Below are 9916 nucleotides of genomic sequence, written 5' to 3' on the forward strand. Positions count from 1 at the left end.
CCTACCTTTTCTTTTTCTATTTAGAATTTTTGCCAACTATAGTTACATCTCTGCCACAGAAGTCTGTGTAGATACTAGACATCAGAATATCTGTGTGCTTATTAGGGAGTCTAGGTGGGAAGGGAAACAGGACCAGATGCTCAGTATAATTTGACCAAACGTGAGTCCTCTTGACACCTCTCCTCACTCCTAGTCCTTAGGGAACTGACCACTGAGATGACACTCAGTTCTGTTTTCATGGCACCATCAGTTCTGGCAGCTCTCTCACCTATGCCTTTTTCATGTGCAGTGCAAAGTACCATTTTGCTGCTTTGATAACATGCAAGGCTTTGGGAAACTGTGAGCTCATTTAGGACTATCTCAGCCCCAATGCCTCATTCAGACATTTCTTTTCCAGTGTCTTCCCATGTTCTCTAGGAGCTTTACCCCACAATTGACTCAAGTCATCTCAGATCCCACAAGGCAGTCTGGGAATTTTGTCTCCTCCCAACATTTATCCAGAAGAATGGCCAGTCTTAGGAAATTGATCTCTCTGCCCCAATTGCTCTTGCCTCATCTTCCCAATTCTACTACCTTTCTTTGTTGTAAGTGACTTTAAATTTTTAACTTTTTTTCCCAGAGATGTGGGCTTGTTATTTGTCCAAGTGGTTCTTGTACTCCTGAGCTCAATAGATCCTCCTGACTCAGCCTCTGGAGTAATTGGGACTACACACATCACTGTACCTGGCTTTGTTGTAATTTTACTTTTATTAAGGACCTAAGCTTTTGAAACACACTTCTTCATTTTGAAACCCCTTTTTCATTTTGAGTTATGTTGTCTTATCTATCCCTGGAGTCAAGGATCATAGAATGAATGAGCTACTTTAATGGGACAAGGGCAGTAGTTAACCAAAAACCTAGAAAAAAATAAGTAGTTTAAAATGAGACTTTATTTTTATTTATTTATTTATTTATTTATTTTTGAGACAGAACCTTACGCTGTTGCCCTGGGTAGAGTGCTGTGGCATCACAGTTCACAGCAACCTCCAACTTCCAAGCTCAAGCAATTCTCGCGCCTCAAAGCTGTTAAGGTGCCAGCCACATACACCTGAACTGGCGGGTTCAAATCCAGCTGGGCCTGCCAAACAACAATGATGGCTGCAACAAAAAATAGCCAGGCGTTTTGGCAGACGCCTATAGTCCCAGCTATTTGGGAGATAGAGGCAGGAGAATCGCTTGAGCCCAGGAGTTGGAGGTTGCTGTGAGTTGTGATGTCATAGCACTCTACCCAGGGCAACAGCTTGAGGCTCTGTCTCAAAAAATAAATAAATAAATAAATAAATAAAATGAGACTTTAGGAAAGGCTAAAGGATAGCAAAATTCAAATAAGCATGTAAAGTCAGATTGAATTTGACTTGATAACAAGGGTCCACCATGGGAATATCTCTGGTCAAGTTCCTTTCTCTAAAAAAAAAAACAACAAAACATTTTTTAATTGATTAATCATAATTGTACATCTTTATGGGATACAATGTGATGTTTTGACATACATTGTGAAATATCAAACTGGGCTAATTAGCATATTAATCACTTTACATATTTATCATTTCTTTGTGGTGAAAACATTTAAAATCCTCTCTTTTAGCTGTTTTAAAATAGATAATATATTACTCTTAACTATATGGACCAAAGGCTTTTCTTTCCTCACCCAACACTCTCCCTGCAGCCTTCGGTGATCAATGGTGAGTTCAACTGTTTTAGATTCCACATATAAGTGAGATAATGTGGTATTTGTCTCACTGCTCCTGGCTCATTTCATTTAACATAATGTTCTCCAGGTCCATCCATGTTACTGCAAATGATAGGAGTTCATTATTTTTTATGGCTGACTAATATTTCATCATATTTATATACCACATTTTTTAAATCCATTCTTGGGTATTTCAGCCGTATTCATATCTTGGCTCAAGTTTTTTTTATGGTTTCCTATACAGAAGCCTTCCATCACACCTGTCATCTAAATGCACCTGCCTTGCACTCTCCAACCTCGGAACACAAATACAATAGAACAAGGTCCCGTTTTCCTTCTCAATCCTACAAACTGCCTAGACTGTGGTTAAACCCTAGGATGTATATTCCATGTTGTTAGGGATTTTTTCTTTCTTGCCTACTGTTGAAACAAGTCCTGCCCATAATATCTGTTTAATATAGATTTATGGAATCAGTAAATCCTCTAAGACTTCCTTTCTGTGTGTACTGAAGTTACATTTTAGCAACCCACACTGCTAAACGTTGTTCATTATTCATTATTCTCTAAGACATCATATTTTAAAAATAAATAAACAAACAAAACAGTAGAAAACAACTTGAGGAGTCTAAGTTGTTGGTTGCAATGAGAGTAGAAATGAGGTAGCCTAGATGACTTCTTCCCCCTGTGTAGTCCAGGATCTATAGATTTCTCCAAATTTTTGAGTAAAATATGAGGATACCCTAACTATATAAGTCATATTGGGGAGGGAAAAATTATGTTTTTTCCTGAGATTTTAAGCCATCCAGATAAAATCAACAGCAGCAACAGGTCCTCTCCTCCCTCCAATGTCATCTGAATCATAAAGGCTAAAGCAGGTTTTCCAGGCAGAGTTTAGTCGGCTGACCATTCACAGTTGTCTTCCAAACCTGTTCCACTATTCCTGCTTCATACTATGCTATGGAAATAGAGCAGAGAAGTGGAATTAGGGCCAAAGCGTATCCTAAACCAACTCCTGATATAAACCTGAGGCTCAGGAGGTTTCTTATTCAGCTGATATATTAGACCTTCTTCATGATAACTAGGCTTCCTGGAAGCCATGTGCTTCATCAAGAGTTCCTGGTCCCAATTCTGAGTTCTCCCTCCCCTAACTTCAAAGGTCTGGGTCATTATTCAATACCTCATTAGTCACCAAGTTAAATTCATTTCTGTAAACTTAAATGTTTATGCCAGAGAAGTGTTTTATTTTCCACTAAAGGTTATACATGGGATATTTTATTGAAAATATCTCTTGAGTAATTGCTAGACTCAGAACTAGAATGCCCTGCCAGTGAAGAATGAAGCACACATCCATTATTAGTCCTGTAATAATGTTAAAATTTGAACCAAACTCAATAAACCTAACTAAATATGGATCTACAGAGGAATCTCCCAGACACAGAATGAGGGCCACACACAGTCATTCATTTTAACACGCAGCAGTGCAGAACCATCTCTTATGATGAGGTATTCTCAGAATGCTGAAGTTTCTATTAAAATGTTTTGCATAAAATGAACACATGCAAAATATGAAGCTATGTCTCTCCTGACTGGAGGCAAGCCAAAACTGTGTGGTGTTAGAAAATAGATAAAAGATCAGAACCCATTAGAGACCTCTGAATTAATCAGAGTGCTTTCGAGAAGCTCTTTGCCTGGATGCACTTCCTGAAATCAGCCTGCTGTCTTGTCATCCCAGCCTCTGATGATTTTGAGACTTTTGCTTGGAGCAGTTGTCTTATTGTTCTTCAAGTGGACAGTTTCTTGTCTCTGTCAGAACTCAGCTGATTCACCAACTTTCACAGGAAAACTTCCCTAAGCTCAGTCCCCTGGCCATGCCCTCTAAGATTCTAATCGTTGCTAAGTGTACTACTTTCATAGGCTTTATTGCAATGTTGCTATTATATGTATATTTATTTCTTGTGAGACTCACTACATCCTAAACTGCTACCATACAATAGCCTTGTCCTTTACCTCTCTGACTCCTGACCTTATATTTGGCATATTATATAGACGGAACTCAATAATTAATGTTGATGCCTCTTCCTTTGGCCAAGTCTTTCTTATATCTGAGGCCTTAATTTAAGTGAATTTCACCTAGAATTCCTCCTTGACACCTCAGGTCATTTTTACATCTTTGCAAGGATTCTCATAGTAGCATTACCTTGACTATAATTGTATAGTCACTAGCCTCACTATTTATTTAAAAGCTTCCCCCACTAGGTTTTGAGCTGTATAAGGACGGGTACCATGCTCTTCCCTGTTTGTAGTTCTATCCCTAGTATCTTACAGGGCCTAAGACATAATTCATATTCTAATATAATTGTTGATAGGCTATGGTGAGGTTTATAAGAATTTCTTCCAAACCCCAATTGTCATCTGTTTCCTCTGTCCATACTTTGAAAGTACTATGGACCACTGAAAAATTATCATTGAGACAACAACTAGGTGTGGCCAAATGATGTCTGTGAACTTGAACCTTCCCTCTTGCTCTGTCATGCTTCTTGTAACCCATAAATAAATGATGGCTGTAGCTCTGGAGATTACATTAAATGATGAGGACTGAGGAAGAAGTTTATGAAACTTTCTGCAGGTCAATTACAGCAAAATATAAGTTTCAAACTGCTAAGTTCTAAAACACGGGTACTTGTCTGAACTCTGAGAAAGTATTTCAAATCATGAAGAGAATATCTTACAGAAAAAAAAAAATGATGGCAGGAATGCCAACACCCTTGAGGAAGAAAGAATGAGCTTTGGAGTTAAAAAGAGACACTTAATTATTAATTTCATCCTTTATTAGCTTCAAGACCTTGGGAGTTAATTCATCATTGGGACCATTATTTTCATCTGTGGAACAGTGTTAATAACACTTACTGAGTTATCAAACGATAAAAATTATGCAATCAATTTCTGGGACATAAGAAACTACTGAGATATTGTAGATGCTTCAAACATCTTTGTACCCTTCTAAACCTTAATGTCATTCAGAAAAAGAAAGAAACTAAAATAAAGCCCGCCTCTGACTCCTCTCCTAAGCACTGTTAGATGCCAAGATATAGATTTACACTGTACTGGGAACAAAGAGATGTGATTCAAAAACTGTACACATCATTAAAGACATTGTCCTAAGGAAACAAACACATCAAAAAATAGAGCATTGCTGTTTTCATCATTTCACACCCACTTAAAGGTGGAAAACCCTGGGAACCAAATCATTCACAGGAAACCCGAATTAGAATAAAGAAATTCTAATTGGTTCAGCGGTTAAATTGTGAAAAGAAAGGCCAGACAGATAGCATCAAATCTGAATAAATGTGCAAGGTCAATGACCTTACTCATAATGAGGACAAATAGATGGATATTTTATAAATCTCAAAAGAAACCTGCAATTCTCATAATAAATTGTTAATACTGGACTGGGACATGCCAATAAGAAAGGAAGTGGAAAAAGTGGGAAAGGAGGTAAAATAAATTAACTTTACTATGTTTTATGAAAGGAGTCAATATTAATGACTTTTACATTTGATATTGCACGTGGATATTATATACATATCTACCACACAAACACAGTTATATTTGACATGTAACTATGATAAAATAAAAAAAAGAATAAAAATAACAATTATTTATGAATTCAAATTACTGACTGTCTCCTGTCAGGCACTGTAAAACTAAAGGCAATATATTTTAAAAAATTAAAAAGACACTTTTCCCCTTCCCCAGGCAGGGATTCACACAGGCACACACACACACACACACACACACACACAGACTCTAGATCAGTGGTTCTCAACCTTCCTAAATCCGCAACCCTTTGATACAGTTCCTGTGGGTTGCAACCCACAGGTTGAGAACTGCTGCTCTAGATAGAATTCTCATTGCTTCAGAAACTGTGCCTTGTTCCATAACTGTTAATGTGCCATTTATATGGAACACATGGCCATCCTTCTCAGGGGCATGCCCGTCATCTGTGCTAATCAATCATTCATTGATACTTCATTCATGGATATGGAATGAAAATAAAGGTTCCCCAAAGATAGATGTAAGGCAATATTACATTCATAAACAAGATAGGATGCTATGACATAATTCTTTGCAAATGAATGTTTGATATAGGATGGAGGGAAGGAAGGGAAGAAGGGAGGGAAGGAGGGATGCGAAGAAAAGAGGGGGAAGAGGAGGAGTGAGAGGAAGAGGGAGAGAAGAGAAAAAGAAAAAAGAACTAAATAAATAATAAAATGAACAGTACTTGAATCTCAACTGATAATTTGAAAGTTAAAATTTGAAATCATCCCAATTAGGGGCTGAAAGAACTAGAATATATCCTGAAAAAGTAAGTGACAAGGAAAATAATCCAAGTGAACCAACATCCTCATAATAGAGCAATAATGCTGTTCAATACACAAGCCACATGTGGTTCTTAAATACTTTAAATGTGTCTAGCTCAAACTGAGATGTGTCATAAGTGTAAAATAAACAGAGGAAGCTTAAAATATACAAAGATATAATACTAAAAAAAATTACAAGATGCCAAATTTCTCAGGTGTAGTCTATGCCAGGAAAATTTTTTAATTTCCTGTAGCTATGGGGTCTACGTTAGTTTCAAACTCCCAGCCTCAACCAGTCCTCCCTTGTTGGCCTCCCATATTGCTAGGACTACAGTCATGAGCCACATGTGGCCACAGTGTAGGTACATTTGAAGATTAAAGCTGTAACAAAGTGCTTTGTAAGTAGAGTCAAAGACCACTAATATTTACTTACATACTTAGATGTAGTGGGTAGATATCATACCTCTTAGTTAAGACCAGTGCTCTCATCTACCTAATAGAAAATACTTTGATCAGAAATTCCTTTTGAAATAGAGACTTATGGGCAGAGACAGACTAATTCATTTGCTGTGTGGTTCCTTCTTCCCTCACGGAGCACTGGAGCAAGTCATATGCATTAAATGAAACACATAGATTTTATCAAACTGGAAATGAGACCCAGATAAACACACAGTTTTGTATTTCTGCATACAGGCCAATTACAAAGATCAAATGAAAGATAATATTATGAAAATATTTTATATAACTACAAAACATTGTGAAAGTATGTTATCATTTTTAAAAATACTCGAATCAGGGGGCAGAGGCAAGATGGTGGACTGCAGCCAGCTTTTCACAGAGGCTCATGTCAAGAAGGAAACTAAAAGGACAGAAGTTTAGCAAGGGAGTTGATGGTTTGGAGCAGAGCCAAGAAAGAAAATTGAAGAATGCACATCATCCTTGCTGAGCCAAGCTGCGACCCTCAAAATACAATCAAAAGGTACAAAATCTACCACCAAGCAGATGGGAGTCCCCTCTCCCACAAGAAGGGCTCTCAGTTTAGTCCACACAAACAAGCGAGCAGAGTTCAAACATCCTCCCACTCTATCCCAGAGGGACCCCCTAAAAACTGGACCTTCTACCCCTACTAAGGTGCCACAGCACTCTCCTGCCAGGCATAAAACTGTAAAACTGTATAAAATTGTATATATTCTCTACCTGCAACTCTGAACTCCCAGGACTCCACCCCCCCAACTCTCACCCCAAGGTCTGGAGGCTTGTTACCCATGGAGTCCAGATTCTTGGGCATTTTCTTGAGAGGAGTAGAGGGGGAAAGGGCTGGTGCTGGTCTGTGCTGACTCTGTGGCACAGGAGCAAGGAGAGGACAGTCAGCTGAGAGGGAACCATACAGAAGCTGCGATATCCTGAGTTGTAGAGCAGCAGCCACAGCTGCAGGAAAGGTTCACATCCCTGGGGCCATTCTGGAAAGACAAATCCTGTCTCTCTGGGCAACCAAAGGTTCCAGGCATTTTATCCAGTGGCAGCCACTGGTGAAGCAGATTTGGGAAGTTCTGTGAGTAAAGAGAAGCCTTAAGAGCGATACCGACTTGGGTGGAGTGCGGGGACTAGAATATGTGCAGCTCACAGACTTACAGGGAGGGGCTGAACCAGAAGACTGCTTATCTGACCCCAATAGCACCTAGCCCTCAGGGAAATATAGCTGAGACAAAGGCATTGGGTGGGCAGGGGCTGGAATTGATACCTGAGTGTAAACTCTAATTGCTTGCTGCCCAGGGCTGAGTTTTTTATCAGCTCTAATGGTGTCTGACCTGTAGAGGAATTTAGCCAGGACAGAAACAAATTCTGTAAAGTTGCTCTGTCCTTTTCTGTCAGCAACATAAACCAGGCATGGGGCTGGAACTGAGTGAACTGCCTCAGCCTATATTAAACACCCAAGTTTCCCCTGCTGGACACAGATCTCCTGGTGACTCAGACAGTCATAAACCCTGGGAGCAGTTGCTCACTGGAGTGAACTGGGTCACAGCCCTGTGAGATTACCAGTGACTGGGTGCAAGGTGGGGAAGGAGGCATCAACCTTCCCAGACTAACTCATTTGCTGGGTGGGTCCTTCTGCCCTCACAGAGCATTGGCGTAAGTCATATCTGAGCTGCCAGCAGACCCTTCCTATCTAGTTGCTGGAGACTTTTTGAACTCTCCCACCTGAGACCAGTGCTGACTGGGACAACTGATTTGGACCCCTTGAACTGGGCAAATCATCCAAGGACTATCCAAAGTGGCACCCTGGGTATATGGTAGGTTTGATTTTCCTTGCCCAATTGTTGTTTGTGGGGGGTGAGGTGGCTTAATTGCTGGTATTTCTCCACAGCTGAGACTTCAACCAAAAGTCTAGGTTAGGACAGAGACCAGCTGAAAATAAGACAGAGCCACTTACCCCACCACACCAAGCAGATCCCCAGTCTCTCAGGCTGTAACACAGTATGAGTCCCAGACAAAGCTCAAAGGGAAAGGCCAAACAGGGTAAAATCATCTTGGGGCAGAAGCAGTAGGAAAAACTCCAGTAACATGAATAACCAGAATAGATCCACCCTCCCCAAGAAAGGATGTAGCAGATGCCACTGAAGATCCCATTCATAAACAGCTGAGATGTCAAAAATCAAATTCAGAATTTGGATTGCAAATAAGATTAATTGAATGGAGGCAAAGATAGAATTAGAAATTCAAGGAGCATTCTAAAAGTTCACTCAAGAATTCAACAAATTCAGAGACTAAACCATCAAAGGTTTTGAAACATTGAAGCAAGAGATTGCAGCCATCAAAGATCTGAAAAATACAGTAGAATCCTGTGGTACTAGAATGCAGCAGGCAGAAGAAAGGATCTCAGACATTGAAGACAAAGCTTTTGAAAATACCCAAGCATCCAAAGAGGAACAGAAACGGAAAGAAAAAATGGATCATTCTCTCAGAGAGCTCTGGGATAATTCGAAGAAAACTAATATTCGCCTCATAGGAATCCCTGAAGGTGATGAAGTTGCTTCACAAAACACAGAACCTCTTCTTCATGAAATTATGAAAGAAAACTTTCCAGATATGCCAAGATATCCTGAAATTCAGATAGCAGACAGCTTCAGAACCCCAGCACGACTCAACCCAAACAAGACATCCCCCAAACACATCATAATTAACTTCACTAAAGTCAATATGAAAGAGAAGATCTTAAAAGCAGCTAAACCTACATAACCTACAAGGGTAAGAATATTGGAATGACTGCAGATCTCCCTGCCAGAACCTTTCAGGTGAGAAGAGGGTGGTCACTGACTTTCAATTTCCTAAAACAAAGTAACTTTCAACCCAGGATACTGTATCCAGCTAAATTGAATTTCATTTATGATGGAGAAATTAACTACTTTAATGACATTCACATGTTGAAGAAATTTGCCATAACTAAACCAGCTCTCCAGGATATTCTCAGACCTATCCTCCATAATGACCAGTGCAATCCTCCACCACAAAAGTAAACTCACTCAGAAATTTTTGATCAAATTCCAACTTCCACAATGGCAAAAGGATTAAAAATGAATTAGTCTGGGAAGGTGGACTTTTGAGCAACTCAATACCCAAAGTTTTACCAGGCTTATCAATAATTTCAATCAATGTGAATGGCTTAAATTGTCCTCTAAAGAGGCACAGATTGGCTGATTGGATACAGAAACTCAGACCAGACATCTGTTGTATACAAAAATCTCATCTTATCTTAAAAGATAAATATAGACTCAGGGTAAAGGGATGGTCATCTATATTACAGGCAAATGGAAAACAGAAAAAAGCA

This window comes from Otolemur garnettii, unplaced genomic scaffold, assembly GCF_000181295.1.
Source record: "Otolemur garnettii isolate 467f Iridium unplaced genomic scaffold, OtoGar3 scaffold00049, whole genome shotgun sequence".
Lineage (NCBI taxonomy): Eukaryota > Metazoa > Chordata > Mammalia > Primates > Galagidae > Otolemur > Otolemur garnettii.